The sequence below is a fragment of the Sciurus carolinensis genome, chromosome 1 (genome assembly GCF_902686445.1).
Source record: "Sciurus carolinensis chromosome 1, mSciCar1.2, whole genome shotgun sequence".
NCBI classification, from domain to species: Eukaryota; Metazoa; Chordata; class Mammalia; order Rodentia; family Sciuridae; genus Sciurus; species Sciurus carolinensis.
The window spans coordinates 144,773,186-144,791,713 of NC_062213.1; the positions used below are offsets into that span (position 1 = coordinate 144,773,186).

An 18,528-nucleotide genomic window follows, 5' to 3' on the forward strand; every position below is an offset into this window, starting at 1 on the left:
TGGAACAGTTCCTCAAATTTTTCTTTTTTCTTTTTTCATTTTTCTTTTTTCTTTTTTTTCAATACTGGAGATTGAACTCCCACTTGTTATGCAAGCACTTTAATACTGAGCTACATACCCACCCTATCCCTAAAACTTTATTTTGAGACAGGGTCTTGCTGAGTTGCCAAGGCTGATCTCAAACTTGGTGACTCTCCTGTCTTAGCCTCCTGAGTAACTGGGTTTACAGGTATGGTTAAAAGCAGCTTGACTTGTCCATCAGGTACCTAAAAAAAGTTCCTATTCTTTGATCCAACAACTTTGTTTTAAGGAAATAATCAGGGACACAGACATATAATATACAAGATTGTTTATTAATTTTTTTTTGCTATGTTGGGGATTAAACCCAGGAACATTCTACCTCTGAACTATAGGCTTTTTTTTTTTTTTTCCTTCCCCGATTTTGAGGCAGGATCACTTGGATCCTGCCTGAAATTTGGGATTCTTCTGCCTTAGCCTTCCAAATAAATAGCTGGGATTATGGTAGGGAGACATTCTGCATAGCAAGATCTTACTTTTCTTTTTTCCCCTCATAACTTTTTTCAGAAGCTTCACTTGTTACAGAAATTTTGTGACTACTTCGGATCAGTATTGAGATAACTAATGTTTCCATAAAATTTTGTAGTCAGAGTCAAGACATATAGGTAGAACTAATGATTATGATGTATACTGTTAACTCTCATTATTTGTGAGTTCTGTGATTGTAAACTCATCTACTCCCTAAAATTATTCCTAACCCCAAAATCATTACTCCTGGTGCTTTTACTGTCATTCTTGGACATGTACAAAGTGGTGAAATTTGAGTCCCCTGATGTGCACATTCCTAACTGAGGTTAAACAAGGTGATAGCTTTCATACTGTAAACAAGTATCCTTTTTGAAGTGAATTAAATGCTGTGTCTTTCTCACTTTGGTGCTTTCTTTGGGGTTGATTTCACTGTTTAGAGTGACCCCTGCAGGGCTGGGGAATGCAGCTCAGTGCTAGAATGCTTCCCTAGCAAGCAGAAGAACCTGACTGGCTTCAATCCCCAGTACCAAGGGGGATAAAAGGGGAAGAAGAAAGGATATCCAAATGTGGAGCTGAATTGCTGTGTAGTTCCCAAGTACAAGGAGGTTTTGATAAATATGTGTGTTAGATAAGTTTTATTCAGCCAAATACTCTTGACTGTGAGTTCACTCTTAATCAGTGGATCAACAACAGATTTAAAAAATTAAAATTAATTGAATAAAGCATTTTTAAATAAAAACATGCAAAACAAGGATATATGTTTATAACTTGATAAAAATGTTTTAACCAGAGGCTTACAGGAACTTGACCCTCATTTTCCACTAGTGTCTCTATCAGCTAATTGAGGGTTTGTGAATTTTAGAGTATAACCACCATGAATAATGAGAATTGACTATATATTATTTATTTTGGTATTTATGTTTTGGGGGAAACTAGATTGGGAGCTCCTTTTCTTTTTTGGGGGGAGTGGGATGCAGGAGATACTGAGGATTGAACTCAGGTGCTTAACCACTGAACTATATCCCCAGTCTTTTATATTTTGCATTTTGAGACAGGGTCTCAGCAAGTTGCTTAGGGTTTGCTGAGTTGCTGAGGCTGACACTGAACTTGCCATCCTTCTGCATCAACCTCAGAAGTGTTTGGGATTACAAGAGTGTGCCACTGTGCCCAGCTCCTTTTCTTCCTTTATAGATTGTTTTTCAACTTTTTTTTTTTTTAATTTTTGTGTGATGCTCAGTGCTTGCCTGGAGTTGTACACCAGGGTCCAGCATATGTTAGGCAAGCACTCTACCACTGAACTACATCACCAGCTCCATCCTTTATAGATTCTTAGAGGTGGTGGTGAAGTCAGCTTAGAGATTAATTAGCATACTGGTGAAAATATTTTGTACTCTGTGAGAATGATAGTAAAAAAAAAAAAAAACAAGAATTTAGAGGAAGCTATTTTATCTGATAAGATTGAAGGTCTCTGTATTTTGTTATTCAGTCCTTGACAGTGATGTCAAAACATATTTCTGGGAGAACTTTGTCCTATTAGAAAGGAATGGTAAAATATCCTAATTTGTTATGAGTATTTATCTTGATTTGTCTCCTTGATTATTTCATTTGCTTTTCAAGACTTCTGGTCTTAATTCTTGTACTTTATTGTTGTCTTGACAAAAACCATTCAGTATTTTGGGACAGGTAAATAATCATTTATTACCTGTGTGTGACTTAAAAACAGTACTAAATAATTTTTTTGGTTGCTTGTTTGACAGTGCTGGGAATTGCAATTTAAGATGGAGGTAATGCTAGGGAAGTGCTCTAGTACTGAGGCATATCCCCAACCCCTTTTTTTCTTTTATGATGGGGTCTCATGATTTGCCCAGGCTGACCGTGAACTTGACATCCTCTTTACCTTATTCTCGTGAATTGCTGGATTATAGGCATGCACCACCTTGCCCAGCTTTAAATACCATTCTTAAAGACAGAAATCAAAAACAAAAAAACACTGAATAAAATTATGAAAATTTAGCAAATTGAAAAATATATAAGCACTCTAAAGACAGTATTGCAGAATTTTATTTTAATATTATTATAAGTTCTCATGGCTTGGGAGACTGGGGCAGGTGGATCTCAAGTTCAAGGCCAGCCTCAGCAACTTAGTGAGACCCTGTCAAAAATAAATTATTAGGGCTAGGGCAGTGGCTCAGTGGTAGAGTGCTTGCTAGCATGTGTGAGGCACTGGGTTCAATCCTCAACACCACATAAATAAAGGTGTTGTATCCATCTACAACTAAAACAATACATAAAAAATTATTTAAAATTTAAGATTGTCTTAACTATTTTAAAGCAAGCACTTGAGAATTGTGACTTTGTTTTTGTAAGCTTTTTCAGAATGCCATATGCAATTAGACAGGGATGAAAGATTATTTTTGAGTACAAAACTGCAAGTTGATAAAAGGATACATTTATAAAAATAGAATCTTTACATCAAGCTTTTCAGACATTTTATATAAACCTTATTGAATTATTACCCTGAATGACATGACTAAGGTTACATTGACTTTAATAATAGTCACAGAACAGAAGAAAGTTATGAATCCTTGTATTTACAGAAGTAATAGATGGGGGTTATCAGGTAGAAAGGCTATAGCAAGGTAGGGAAATTTTTTCTGTAGGATTTGTTTGTTTTTGTACCAGGGATTGGACACAGTGGTGCTTAAACACTGAGCCTTTTTGTTTTTTATTTTGAGGCAGGATCTTGCTTAGGGCCTTGCTAAGTTGCTGAGACTTCTATAGGATTCTGATATTATCTTTATTCCATTCTTGGCTTTAGGTTGGTGTCAAGCTTAGTGATACATTCCAACAGTTTCATCTAGATATCTGGAGGATTATATATGATGGAGAAGTTAATAGTAAGTAAATGGCTATTAAAAGGGACTACAGATGATAACCCAAGATAACTTTAACTCTTGATCTTCAACATTCCCTCTCTACATTATTGTGAGATTCTAGTCAACCAAAGTCAAACAGTCTAGGATCTTTAACATAAATGCAGCTTCTTCAGCTTTATTTCATGGGATATAGAGTTTTTTCATCTAAGTTCTTCTCTTATTTGTTTGTGGTAGTGAGGATTGAACCTAGGGCCTTGTGCATGCCAGGCAGGTGCTTTACCACTGAGCTGCATCCCCTTGTTGATTGTGTTATAAATCAACAAAGTTTTTTTTTTTTTTTTTACTTAGGAAAATGAAAACTTCAGGTGTTTATGGCTTCAGGCAGAGCTAAATTGAAGTAGTTGGCTTCCTTCTGTTGCTTGACCACTTTAAATTTCATTTTTATATTTTGTTACTGGAGAGAGTCTTGTCTGTTTGGCTTTCTGTTTTATTAGCTGTCACCGAAGTTCATTTGAGTTGCTGTAACAGAAAACCATAGATAGACTTGGTGACTTGGAAACAATAGAAATTTCTCATAGTCTGGAGGCTGAGAAAATTAAGACACAGTCAGATTCTGGTGAGCCTTGTCTGGTGAGGATCCACTTCCTGGTTTAGAAATGGCCATATTCTCACCATGGTTTTTTTGTTTGTTTGTTTGTAAACAAAAGGGATACATGTTGTTTCTCTGTTTGTACATGGAGTAAAGGCATACCATTTGTGTAATCATAAATTTACATAGGGTAATGTTGTTTGATTCATTCTGTTATTTTTTCCCTTTCCCCCCACCCCTCCCACCCCTCTTTTCCCTCTATACAGTCCTTCCTTCCTCCATTCTTGCCACCCTCCTTAACCCTAACCCTAAACTTAACCCTAACCCTAGCACTAACCCCTCCCACCCCCCATTATGTGTCATCATCCACTTATCAGCAAGATCATTCATCCTTTGGTTTTTTGAGATTGGCTTATCTCACTTAGCGTGATATTCTCCAATTTCATCCATTTGCCTGCAAATGCCATAATTTTATCATTCTTTATGGCTGAGTAATATTCCATTGTATATATATGCCACAGTTTCTTTATCCATTCATCAGTTGAAGGGCATCTTGGTTGGTTCCACAATCTGGCTATGGTGAATTGAGCAGCTATGAACATTGATGTGGCTGTATCTCTGTAGTATGCTGATTTTAAGTCCTTTGGGAATAGGCCAAGGAGTGGGATAGCTGGGTCAAATGGTGGTTCCATTCCAAGCTTTCTGAGGAATCTCCATACTGCTTTCCAGAGTGGCTGCACTAATTTGCAGCCCCACCAGCAATGTATGAGTGTACCTTTTTCCCCACATCTTCTCCAACACCTATTGTTGCTTGTGTTCTTGATAATCGCCATTCTAATTGGTCTCACCATATTCTTATATAGCAGAACATATAAATCCAGCCAAAGTAAAGGTACATTTAGAAAAAAATAATTTAATTTTGATCTTCAGTCATTTATTTGATCATGCTTATCAGTATTAATTGTTTGACTTGTTTCTCTTAAATTTTCTATTATAGAAAATGACTATTAGGAAATAAACGTGACAGGTACTTTCAGTATCAAGGCCTTATGTTCAGGTTCCAGTGCTTCTTAGTAGATGATAATATTTTTCTTTCTGTGAATAAAGATAGGGAATGACTTTGCAGGGACATTGAATGACTTACAAAGAAGTATAAAATTGTCATTTCTAGGTTTTTTTTTGGGTCCTGGGGATCGAACCCAGGGCCTTGTGCTTGCAAGGCAAGCACTCTACCGACTGAGCTATCTCCCCAGCCCTCATTTCTAGTTTTCTGTTTAAATGATGTCCTTCATTAAACAAGAAACATACCATAGAAAACAGCAATAGACCTGTCAAAATATTTTCTCTTTGACTTCTGATTAGCACTGAGCTTTTCTCATAAATTTCATAGAAGTACTATGAAATCATTACTGATATTCTCAAATAAATGTTGGCTGCCACTGGAAGGAAGTCTTTTTTTTAATTTTCTTTTGTGGTACTGAGGATTGAACTCACTACTTGGAGCATGCTAGGCAAGTGCTTCACCACTGAGCTCCATTTCTAGCCTGCCTTTTTTTTTTTTTTTTTTTCCTCCGTACCAGAGTGCTTTGCCACTGAGCCACATGCCCCAGCTCTTTTTATTTTTCAGTTTAAGATCTCACTGAGTTGCTTAGGACCTCACTAAATTGCTGAGGCTGGTCTTGAACTTTGAATTCTGTCTTAGCCTCCCAAGTCCCTAGGATTATAGGCATGCACCAGAGTGCCTGGGGCTAGCCTTTTTTTTTTCCTTTTTCCTTTTTAATTTATTTTGGGAAAGGGTTTGCTAAATTACCCAGTCTTGCCTTTAACTCATGATCCTCCTGTTTCAGTCTCTTGAGTAACTGGGATTACAGGCATGTACTATCATGCCTGGGAAAGTTTTAATATAGCTCACATATCGTCTCCCCCCCCAATCTATCCATTTTCCTTTCTTTTTGGAAATTCTTCATTTAAAGTGTTTATAGAATTATTTTTATAATGCAGAAGCACCAGTCTTATGTATTGAACTCTGGTTTAGGTATTGAGACCCAAACTGGGAATGTAACTCAGTGGTAGAGGGCTTGCCTAGTATGTGTAAGCACATGGGTTCAATCCCAGTACCTCCAAAAGGAAAACAAAAAAGTAAACAAACAAACAAAAAACCCGGAAAGACCTAAGTTCGGGTTCAGGCTATGGCTCTGTTAGTTGTTTGATCATTGACATTCCTTAAGTCTGTTGCCATATAAAGGGAAATTCGTATCTCCTTTTGAGATTATTATTATATTAAAAAGTGCTTTGTTATTGTAAACCTTGGCTTCAGTAGAGTGATTAAGACTCAGTGTTCTGCCACCTAACTAGCTTTTTAATGTTTGAAATACTAACTTTTATAAGCCTCAGTTTTCTTATCTGTAATATGAGTAGAATAAGAGTCTTAAGAACCATCATACAGTTTTGAGAATTTTAAGTGAGATAATGCATGTGAAGTATAGTGTCTGACATAGTTTATATAATGTTAGTAATCATTATTACATTTCTTGACTTTTGTACTATAACATTGTGATTACTTGATATAATTTATTTGGTTTAATTCTTAGGACAATTCCATGAGGTAGAAATGCTTTCCCTGCATTCGACAAATAAAGAATGGGTATCAGAGGTTAATTACTTAAGGTCACACAACAAGGAAGTTCTTTAGTTGAGGTTGGAACCCAAAACTTGTTTTTTTCGGAATACTAAATTGCTTCTTAAATATATGCACTGGTTACATCTATACCTTACAGCCATCATCTTTAATTCATGTTGTAGAATTTTTCACATTGGGTTTTGTGCATTTCCAGTGTTTTCAAATGCTTTTATCCCAGTCTTCCTAGGTTTCTTTATTTTGCTCTATAGGCCAAAATTTGTACTGCAGAAATAAACATGCTCTGTTGATATATAATTAAGAATAGCATAATGGTTTGTTTACCATTAGACTCCTGGAGTCTGACTGATTTAGCTAATAGAGGCTGACTTTAGATTTCACCTCTGGAAACGAAAAACTAACTCCTTTATTTTGCCCTTGTGAGGAGTTTATGTCAAGCTGAACTACAAAACTGTAATGACTTTATAAACCCATGGGAAAAGGCTGATGGACCCAGAAGTGAAAAATTACCTAACTTTAAATATTGCTGGATGAAGTGTTTTGATGCTGAGTCTAGGAAATAGAAATAGCCAATTTATTCAGAGAAAATTTTGGAAACTATATGGAGGTTTTCTCCCTTCCTATCTTCTTTCTTCCCTCTCTCCCTCCCTCCCTTCTTTCCTTCCACAGTACATTTCTTTACTTTCTTTTTGTTTCTTGTTTTTGTTTTTGTGGTACTGAGAATTGAACCCAGGGGCACTGTACCACAGAGCTACATCCTTAACTCTTTTTATTTTTTATTTTGAGACAGGGTCTCACTAAGTTGCCCAGTCTAGCCTTGAACTTGGAATCCTCCTGCCTCAGCCTCCCTAGTTGATGGGATTATAGGTATGTGCCTTTGCACCAGGCCCACAATACATTTTTTGAACTTGGAAAAATAATGGAAAATTTTAAAATATTCTTAACCCAAGTACCTTGGACATGATGGCCTTTTACATTTCCCTGTATTGTTATAAAATGAGGCAACATTCAAATTATATATGATATCATTATATATACATAAGTATATATAATGAAACATATATAAATACCTACTTTTTTTTTTTTTTTTTTGTGGTACTGGGGATCGAACTCAGGGCCTTGTGCTTGCAAGACTAGCACTCTACCAGCTGAGCTATCTCCCCAGCCCCTAAATACATACTTTTTAATTGGAAATTTACTTTTAGAATTGGGCATGGTGGCACATGCCTGTAATCCCAGTGACTTGGGAGACTGAGGCAGAATCTACCATCTCTAGTTCTTTGACCTTGGGCAAGTTAATTTCTCAGTATATCTCATCATCAGTAAAGTAGGAATTTTGATAGTAATTATGAGTATTAAATGGTATGAAAGACTTGTGTATAGCTCCTTGAAGTATGGATTGTTTAACATATATTAGTTGAACATCATTATATTAATGTTTTTATTTTGAAACAGAAAAGCTAGAATGAGGTCTACTTAGATGAATAGAATGTGAGGGATGGCAGGAAACTATACTTCTATGTAGAGAAAAGTTCAAGGAAAAACACGGAGGGTAAGAAGGAATACAGAATATGGAAAATTTGAGGACTCAAAGTAGTTTGAGACTACAGGCATTGCTGTGGAATTGGCAGAGATGAAATTGGAGAGGTTAGGGTATGACTTTGCCATAGAGAGTCATTCAAGGGTTTAAAGCAGGAGAGTGCTAATATGATTAGACAAGTTGCACCATATTGTGATTTGATGTAGGAGACCTTGTACGAAACTTGTTGGAGTCTAGGCAAGAGTTCATAGTGGTAAGGAGAAATTGAAAAATGTGGTTGGGTGTGGAGGGCATATGCCTGTAATTCCAGCGACTCAGGAGGTTGAGGCAGGAGGATCACAGGTTCCAGGCCAGCCTCAACAATTTAGTGAAGCCCTAAGCAACTTAGTGAGACCCTCCCTCAAAATAAAAAACAAAAGAGGTTGGGATGTAGCTCAGTGGTAGAGCATTCCTGGGGTTCAATCCCCTGTAATGCAAAAAAAAAAAAAAATCCATACCCATACACCCCCCCCCCCCCCCCGCCGGGGCAGCAGATTTTGAAAAATGCAACAAAAGGAGAAGATGATACAAAAGGTATTGACAGAATTAAAAAATATTTTTAGTTGCAGATGGATATAATCCCTTACTTATTTTTATGTGGTGCTAAGGATTGAATCCAGTGCCTCACAGGTGCTAGGCAAGCATTCTACCATAGAGCCACAACCCTAGCCCCAAGGGAGAATTTTTATCAGGAAACTGATCTTTCAAAGAAATAAAATTATTTTCTTTACTTTTGTACTTTGACATTATAAAGTACATATTTGTACTAAAAAAAAAAGTATCATGAATGATCAGATATGTGTATGTATGGGTAGGTTGGGTGACGGGACTAGGAAATTAGGAAGGTTATTCTTAGGGTTTTGCTTTGGAATATAGGGTATTTTGTTGTATCAGTTACTTAAATTTTTTTAAAAAATTTTTTATATTTTACATACTGCATTTTGATTCATTGTACACAAGTGCTGTACATCATTTTGCTTCTATGGTTGTGCATGATATAGAATTATACCATTTGTGTAATCATACATGTACATAGGGTAATCATATCTGTCTCATTCCACCATTTTTCATACACCTCTCCCTCTCATTTCCCTCTATGTAATCTAAAGTTCCTCCATTCTTCTCTCACCCCCACCCCACTCCTTCATTATATATCATCATCTACTTATCAGGGAAAACTTTCAGCCTTTGAGTTTTGGGGATTGGCTTATTTCACTTAGCATGATATTCTCCAGTTCCATCCATTTATCTGCAAATGCCATAATTTTCTTCTTCTTTATGGCTGAATGATATTCTGTTGTGTATATGTTCCACAGTTTCTTTATCCATTTATCTGTTGAAGGGCATGTAGGATGGTTCTACAATCTAGCTATTGTGAACTGAGCTGCTGTAAACATTGATGTGGCTGTGTTACTGTAGTATGCTGATTTTAAGTCCTTTGGGTATAAACCAAGGAGTGGGGATTACTGGGTCAAAAGGTGGGTCTGTTCTGAGTTTTCTGAGGATTCTCCACACTGCTTTCCAGAGTGACTGCACCAATTTGCTACTCCACCAGCAGTGTAAAAGTGTGCCTTTTTCCCCACATCCACGCCAACATCTATTATTGTTTGTGTTCTTGATAAAAGCCATTCATTCTAATCTAATGAAATCTTAGAGTTTTAATTTGCATTTCTCTAATTACTAGAGATGTTGAACACTTTTTCATCTATTTATTAATCACCTGTATGTCTTCTTCTGTAAAGTGTCTGTCCAGTTCCTTGGCCCATTTATTGTTTGGGTTCTTTGTATTTTTGGTGTAAAGTTTTGTAATTAGTTGAAGGGAAGATGGTGGATTTTTTTGAACAAGTAGAATTCAGGGTTCTTATTGAGTCTGGCAGGCATTTGGATATATAGAACTGAAGCTCAAGAGAAATGTAGAACCTATTCATTTAGATTAAGGGAAGCTCTGCATAGTGAAGTGCAATGATGAAAGAGTGGGAACAGGAAGAAGACTAGGATAGAACCTTGAAGAATGCTGCCTGGGTGGAGGGAAAAGTGTGTAAGAAACTTTTATTCCCAACCTGCACTCCTCTCCACACACCCAGAGACCCAAATCCAGAGTATTATTGAATTCTCTTGGGTTTGCTTTCAAAATTTAAATTGAAGTATATCATTTCTTACCTCTTCCACTGATAACTTCACCATTATTTCTCTTAGGGCAATAATAGCCTTTCAAACCATCTTCCATTTTTTTTTCTCCCAACTTTTTTGCGTCTACACTCCATTCTCCACATAGCAGTTTGATCCTTTTAAAATATCAAAATCATGTTATTCCCTTGGTCAGAATTCTCCAGTGGCATTCATCTCAGTATAAAATGCTATCTTTATTATGGCCTATCAGGCCCTACGTGATTGCAGTATAAATGTTAGGCCGTAAGAGAGTTCCTTCCTGACACCCTGTTATTCTTTATTGTTTTTCCTTGCTTTTTTTTTTTGGTAGCACTTCTCATGTACCATAACATATATTTTATTTTTTTATACAAAGTATAAACTTTGTGAAAGCAGGGACTTTTTGTTCCCCATTGTATTCTCAGTGCCCAGAATAGTGCTAAGACCATAATTGGTCCCACTAAATGTTTTTTAAATGAATGAAACAACAAAATTGGATCATGTCACTTTTCTGCTTAAACTTTTTATTCTCCCAGTCACATTTATTATTGTACATGTGTTCCTTTTCCATTATGCTTGAGTGCACACAGTAGTCAAAATGATCTTTTCATAGTATAAGAAGCCAGGTGCAATGATGTGCACCTGTGATTCCAGTGACTTAGGAGGCTGAGGCAGGAGGATTTCAAGTTCAAGGCTAGCCTTAGCAATATAGTAAGATCCTATATCAAAAAATATAAAAGAATGGCGATGTAGCTTAGTGGTAGAGTGGTCCTGTGTTCAGTCCTCAGCAAGGCAAGAAAAGTACATATTAGATTGTTGTTCTCCTGTTTAAAATTCTTTGGTAGAATAAATAATCAAAATTTAAAGAAGTAAATAAAAACATTAAAGCAAATATAAATCAGATTTTTGCTATAGCCTATAAATCCCTTCATGGTCTGGCACCTTGAGAGTTCATACCCACTAGATTTTAGCCTCTTTGACCTCATTTCAGTTCCTTTGGCATTCCAAGCCCTTTTCTATTTTAGGGGCTCTAAATATACTATTCCCCTTATCTCTGGCTCCCTCCCCCCTATTGATTTATCCTCTGTATTTACTCTTAGTTTGAATAATGTTCCAATAATAATGTTTAATGAATTTCTAGGCACAAGGGAGATAAAAAATAAGAATGACCTTGCCATAAAATAGTTTTGGTAAATGAAATAGTAAAGTATAATAAATAGTAGCTTTCAAACAAGTAGGGGGATAGTTTGAGGAAGCTTTCATATTGTCACTTTACCTTACTTTTAACTAGAGTAACTTCACTTTCTTCTTTTTCTCCAGGATATAGTTTAATTACGTGTTCTTGACTTAACAAAGTTTTGAAAATACTGCAAATTCTCAGTGGTATGGTAAGAGCTATGCACAGGGTTTGCTGGCAGTATATAGCATTTTGGAAGAGGTGGTTGGTTGCATATGATATGTGATTAGGAGAGGAAGATAAATGTTAGGTGAGGAAAAAAAAGGAAGGTAAAGATGTTTGAGATGTAGATAAAAAGTCTTAGTCCTTTGCTATTTATTATACCGTCCTTGGAACACTTAAAAATGCATACTTCTACTTTTTGTGACAGTTAATCAACTATACAGTTATGATTTGTGCACTTCTCTTCATGTGTATTGTACTTCAATGGAGAATTCAAAAATTATAAAAATTTAAAATTACAAAAATAAATTACTACTGAACTGAATTCTAGACCTTTGGAATTAGAAATTCCTGCTACCTTTTTTTTTTTTTTTTTTAAATAAGTACCACAAATAATTGTGATACTTAGCTAGGGTTGAAAAATCTCTGTGATAGAAGATTGCAGTTTAGATCTGGTTAGCTATTGGTGAGGATTTAGAATAGGTAGAGATGGAAAGGCCAGGTACAATTTGTATACTTGTACTTAAAATGTTTAGATTATATGTGTGTGTGTGTGTGTGTGTGTGTGTGTGTGTGTATTCTATTTATGTCAAATTAAAAAACTGGCTAAAACTAATCTGGTGTTGAAAGTCAAGTTAGAGGATAGAAATGGAAAGAGAACAAATGCAGATTTTGGGGGGACGAATATTATTCCTGTTATGATTTGCTTATTTCCTTAACATATATTACAATCAATTTTCAAAATACATTTTAAAAATTAGCCTCTTCATTTTACAGATGAAGAAACTGGAGTTCAAGGAAGCTTGAAAAATGACTCAAGTTACACAAGTTAGTAATATAGGTCCTGTTTGACTGACTGATGATGTCCCCTGCTCCCCTCCCCAGTGTATTCCAAGAAAGTTTCTGGAACTATATGGGTATTTTCTTCCTCCCTTCCTCCCTGTCTTCCTTCCATAGTACATATTTCTCTTTTGTTGGTACTGAGGATTTAACCCAGGGGTGCTTTAGCTACATCTTCCATGCTTTTGATTTTTTATTTTGACACAGGATCTTGCTAAGTTGCTTGGGGCCTCACTAAATTGCTGAGGCTGACTTTGAACTTATACCTCAATCCTCCTGTCTCAGCCTTTCAAGCTTCTGGGATTATAGGTGTGCACCATGTGACCCAGCTAATATTTTCTTTTTAAAAATGAAAAGCTGGGCACGTTGGTGCATGCCTATATTCTCAGTGACTTGGGTGACTGAGGCAGGAGGATTGCAAGTTTGAGGTCGGCCTCAGCATCTTAGGCCATAAGCAGCTTGGTTAGACTCTGCTTCAGAAATAAAAAGGACTGGGAATAATAGCTCAGCCGTAAGAGGCAACCTTAGTTCAATCCCAGTTCCTGAATAAATAAATAAATAAATAAATAAAGGGTTGGGGGTATAGCTCAATGGTAGAGTGTTTACCTAGTATACGTGAAGCCTTGAGTTTAATACCAGCACACCAAAAGCAAACAAAATTCCCTGAGATTTATACATGCTATAATATAAAATTCACCTTTTTGGATATTGAACCCAGAGGCACTTTACCACTGAGTTACATCCCCAAGCCCATTTTATTTTTTATTTTGAAAATGTGATCTTGCAAAGTTGCTGAGGTTGGCCTTGAACTTGAAATCCTTATGCTTCAGCTTCCCAAGTTGCCTGGATTGTAGGTAAGCACCACTGCTCCTGGCAAAATTCATCCTTTTAAAGCTGTACATTTCAGTGATTTTTAGTATACTCATAAAGTACTGCAGAACATATTCATCACTCTAAAGAATCCCCATTTACTTTCTAGCCTTTTGATCCTCCCAGAATCTCAGCAACCACTTATTTTCTTTTTCTATTTTGAACATTTCATATAAATGGAATCATATTATGTAAACTTTTTAAAGTGTTTTCTTTCACTTATATTGTTTTTAAAGTTTATCAGTGGTGTAGCATATATTAGTCCCTCATTCCTTTTAATGATTGAATTCCATTATACCAATATACCTTGTTTTGTTTATTTATTCTGTAGTTGATGAACATTTGAGTTATTTCTACTTTATTACTATTATTAATAATAATGGTCTCCTGTATTCCTCAAGGACTGTCAGAAGTTATTAGCAGTTTCCTTTTGGTGCCTTTGTTGAACACTAAATCTCTTAAGCAAAAATTAAAACAATTTTAAGATATTAATTTGCTTTATTTTTTATTCTAGTATTAGACAGTGCTTCATTCCATAAAATAGAATGTGTTAACCTTTTCTGAGTTCATGGAACATTGAAAGGTTTTATGTTTTTTTTATTTTCTGAAATAGGGTCTTGCTGCATTGCCTAGGCTGGGTTCCAACTCCTGGGCTCAAATAATTCTGATTTAGTCTTCATAGTAACTGGAACCACAGGCCCATACCATTATACCTAACTATGTTTAATTTTGATGATTTCAATTTATCTGTATTTGTCTTTGGTTCCTTGTGTTTTGTTAATGTTTCTTAATTATATTAGGATACACTTTTCAAAAAATTTACAATTTTAACTTTTATAATTGTACAGTTTAGTGACAGTAAGTATATTCACATTCTTGTATAACTGTAACTATCACTGCTATTTCTAGAACTTTTTTTTCTTTATCACTGAACTGTAACTCTTTACTCACTTAGCAATAATTCCCCTTTCTCTGACAGTTCCCATTCTGTTTCTGATGAATTTAACTCTCTAGGTACCTCATATAAGTGGAATCATATAGATTATTTGTCCTTGTTGTTCATGTTTTTAGCATCATAACAAAGAATGTTATCATTTTAACTCAAATTTGGATCTTTGACTTATTTTGAATTAATTTTTATGCATAGGATGAGTTAGGGTTTCAACGTCATTGTTTATTGCATGTGAATAACCAGTTGTCCTAGCACTATTTATTGAAAGATTGTTCATTGCCCATTGAATTATCTTGGTACTCTTGGTTAGAATAATTTTCTTTTAAAATATGAATAAAGTGTTCAAAAATATCTACAGAATCTATATTAGTATCACTTCTTTCTTAATACTGATCATTTATACTTTTTTTCTGATCAGTCTGGCTAGAGATTTATCAGTTTTATTGGTTTTTATCAGGGATGTATGAGTGTGTGTTTATATGTATGTGTGTGTGTGTGTGTGTGTGTGTGTGTGTGTGCGCGCGTGCGCACGCTGGGTTTTGAACCCAGGGCCTCAAATATGCTAAATATACTCTGTCACAGAGCTATAACCCCAGCCTCAATTTTATTGGTTTTCTTAAGGGGTCAGCTTTGGGTTTATGAATTTTTCTCTATTATGTCTTTGTTTTTTATTTCATTGATTTCTATTTATTGTTATTTCCTCTCTTCTATTTATATGGGTTATTTTATTCTTTATTAGTTTTTTATGGTGTAAACTGAAGTCATTGAGACCTCTCTCTCTCCTTTTTTCTTTCTGGTACTGGGGATTGACTGTGCTACATCCCCAGTCCTTTTTATTTTTTATTTTGGGACAGGGTCTCACTAAGTTGCCTAAGACCTCACTAAATTGCTCAGGCTATAATCCTGAATTTTTAATCCTGCCTCATCCTCCTGAGTTCCTGGGATAAAGGTGTGTGCCGCTGTGCTCAGCACCTTTCTTTTTTTCTAAATGATAAGTTATTAAGTTACATTAACAAGGCATACTATTTATTTCCAGGTATTTGGAGATTGTGTGTGTGTTACTAAGGATTGAATTTAGGACCAGTCTACCACAGAGCTACATCTCCATCCCTTTTTTTTATTTTGAGATAGGGTCTCCCTAAATTAATGAGCCTGGAATTGCCTTCCTTTAGCCTTCTGATTCCTGGGATTAAAGGCATTCACCACTGATCCCTGGTTTAGAGATTTTTGAGACACATTTTTTTATTAGTTTCTAATTTAATTTGATTGTCATCATCATTTATATTACTTGAACCCTTTTAAATTCACTGATTGTCATTTTTCCCAATTATTTCCAAATAACTAAAATGCTTCAAGCAGTTTTTAGAACATATACTTTTTTTTTTTTTGTATTGGGGATTGAGCCTAAGGGTGCTTTACCACTGACTTTACCACTAAACTACATCCCAGCCCTTTTCTTTTTTTAGTTTAATTTTAAGACAGGGTCTTATCAAGTTTCTTAGGACCTCACTAAGTTATAAGACTGGCTTTGAACTTGAGATCCTCCTGCCTCAGCCTTTGGAGCCACTGGGATTACAGGTGTGCGCCAACTTGCCTGGCCCTTTTTATTTTTTATTGTGAGACATGGTGTTTGCTAAGTTACCCAAGTTGGCCTCAAACTTGAAGTACTCCTACCTTGGCCAACACAATTTTCAGTGTGACCTTGATTATGGATATTTCTCTTGGATATGAATCTATATTCAGCTCACGGTTTAAGGGTAACCTTTGTAGATCTAAGATTTTTTTTTTTTTCTTTCTTTTTCTAAAGATCTTGTTCACTGTTTTCTTCAACCTTCTCCTCTCTGGTACTATGTGCTGGGGACTCTAGCTACCATGACCTCCCCAAATTCTTCACTTTATCATCTTAACTCAAGGAAACTGCTAACCTTGCTTGCAATTCCTCTCCCTATCTGCAGCCTAGAAACTGTCCAAGCAATAAACTAAGGCAATTCTAGGTGTTACCTCATTTGTTTTTTCTCTGTCATTGTCTTATCTACTTTCTAGTGTGTGAAAAACATTTTTGTACACTTTGCACAGATTTTTAGTTGTTTCAGGTAGGAGCATAAAAATCTTGCCTGTTACTCTCTCTTGGCCAGAAGTGGAAGTCCCTTGGAAAAACTTTTAGATAGGAAGGTATGCATTAATTACATATGCATCTTATATCACTCTGTAGACTGCATTTTAAGGGGCAAAGTAGAGGGAATAATTAGAAGGCATTTGGGCTAGTTCAAATACAAGATGATGAAGGCCTAAGGATGGTCATAGGTGATGATAATACAGAGGTGGGGAACAATTGGAGAAATATTTTGGAGGAAGAACCTAATGCAGATTTTCTAAAAGGATGGATCATGCCTTGTGTACATCTGAATCACCTATAGTATTTGATAAAAAGAAGGTTTTTGGGCACTATTTACTGATCCGAATTTCTTTTTTTTTTTTTTTTTTTTTTCTTTTGCGGTGCTGGGGATTGAACCCAGGGCCTTGTGCATGCGAGGCAGGCACTCTACCAACTGAACTATATCCCCATCCCCGATCCAAATTTCTAAAGATGAAGTTTAGAAATGTGCATTTTAAACACAACTAGGTTAATGAACACAAAGGTTTTAGAAGAAAGTGATGTAAAGTATGATTTTTTTTCTTTTTTTCTTTTTTGGATACTGGGATTGAACTCAGGGGCACAGGGTCTCACTGAGTTGCTTAGAGCCTCAATAAATTTCTGAGGCTGGCTTTGAACTCTTGATCCTCCTGCGTCAGCCTCCCCAGCCGCTAGGATTACAGGCATGCACCACCACGCCCAGCTTAATGTATTATCTTCATTCGTGAGGAGCAGCTCCTACATTGGAGTGACCTGAAGTGCCTGATTATAATGAAAATTTATGTGTTCATATCCAGACCTGCTGTATCTGGATATTTGGGACAGTTGGATCCAGGAATTTCTTTGCTTGCTAATGTTTGATAACAAATATACAAAAATACCTAAAGACTTGATCTTTTTTGTCTGAACTTCATAATAACCCTGTGAACTTGTAGGCAGGTATTGTCTGCCATTTTGCTGGTGAAAAAAATAAAGATAGACAAAGTGCCTTGCTCATTGATGACAATCACATTTCTGTCTCCTTCCACTAATTAAATACTACTTGCTGTTGACCATGAAATAGGCTTATTTCTAAAATCTGTAGATATCATCCAAAATAGAACCTGTGATTCTAAATAATTTAGGGGGCTAGGACAGTGGACTCTGTGGTCATAATTTGTACTTAATAAAAATTTTGTTCAGCTCTTTATAGCAAGTGACTGAAATGTTGTCTTAAGAAAGGTGTCTTGATGTTTTTTACAATTGACTGGGTTTTCTTTGTAGTACTGGCACTTGAACCCAGGGCCTTATATAGATTAGGCAAGGCAAGCACTCTACCACTTAGCTACACCCCAACCCCTTTAAAAATTTTATTTTGAGACAGACCTTGCTAAATTTTCCAGACTGGTAATGAACTTTTGATGCTCCCAACTCAGCCTCTGGAATAGGTAGGGTTACAGCAGTGCACCATCTCATCTGATTTACCAACTGACTGAATATCTCTCAGTTTCTTTTAAAATTATAGTGTAGGGGACTGGGGACTAGCTCATTGGTAGGTCACTTGCCTAGTATGTGCAAAGCCATGACTTCAATCCCCAGCAAAAACCTGTTAAAACAAAAGCATAGTATTCATATTTAGTGTGTTTTTACCTGTAATGACCACAATTGGATGCTAAACATGAGTCTATATTGATTTGACTCTATATTGAGTCTATATTTTACCTGTAATGACCACAGTTAGATGCTAAACCTGAGTCTATATTGATTCCCCCCCCTTAATCTCATAAGAAATTATTACAAATTTTTTGTAAGATCTCATAATTTAGGTTGCATTTAGCTTGGACTTTACAGTTTTATAGTATGTGGTGTGGTTCTGAACTTTGCTATATGACTAGAACTGATATTTTCTAGTGAGATTTTCTGTACACTTTTGAAGTGATTTCATGTGTGCCATGAATCTGAGAGCCTGTAATCTAGT

At 35.9% G+C, this 18,528-nt stretch overlaps 1 protein-coding gene across 8 annotated transcripts in view; it reads left to right on the forward strand.

The window, feature by feature from the left end:
- Zzz3 (zinc finger ZZ-type containing 3) overlaps positions 1-18,528 on the forward strand; it is a 107,657-nt gene that overhangs the window by 20,281 nt on the left and 68,848 nt on the right. The window contains exon 1 of one of the 8 annotated variants that reach the window (XM_047529459.1): positions 3,373-3,443. The exons of the other annotated variants lie outside the window; for them this stretch is intronic. The gene's annotated coding sequence lies outside the window, so the exon portion shown is untranslated. Of the gene's footprint in view, positions 1-3,372; positions 3,444-18,528 lie in introns of those variants that run through there. 8 annotated transcript variants of the gene reach the window in all.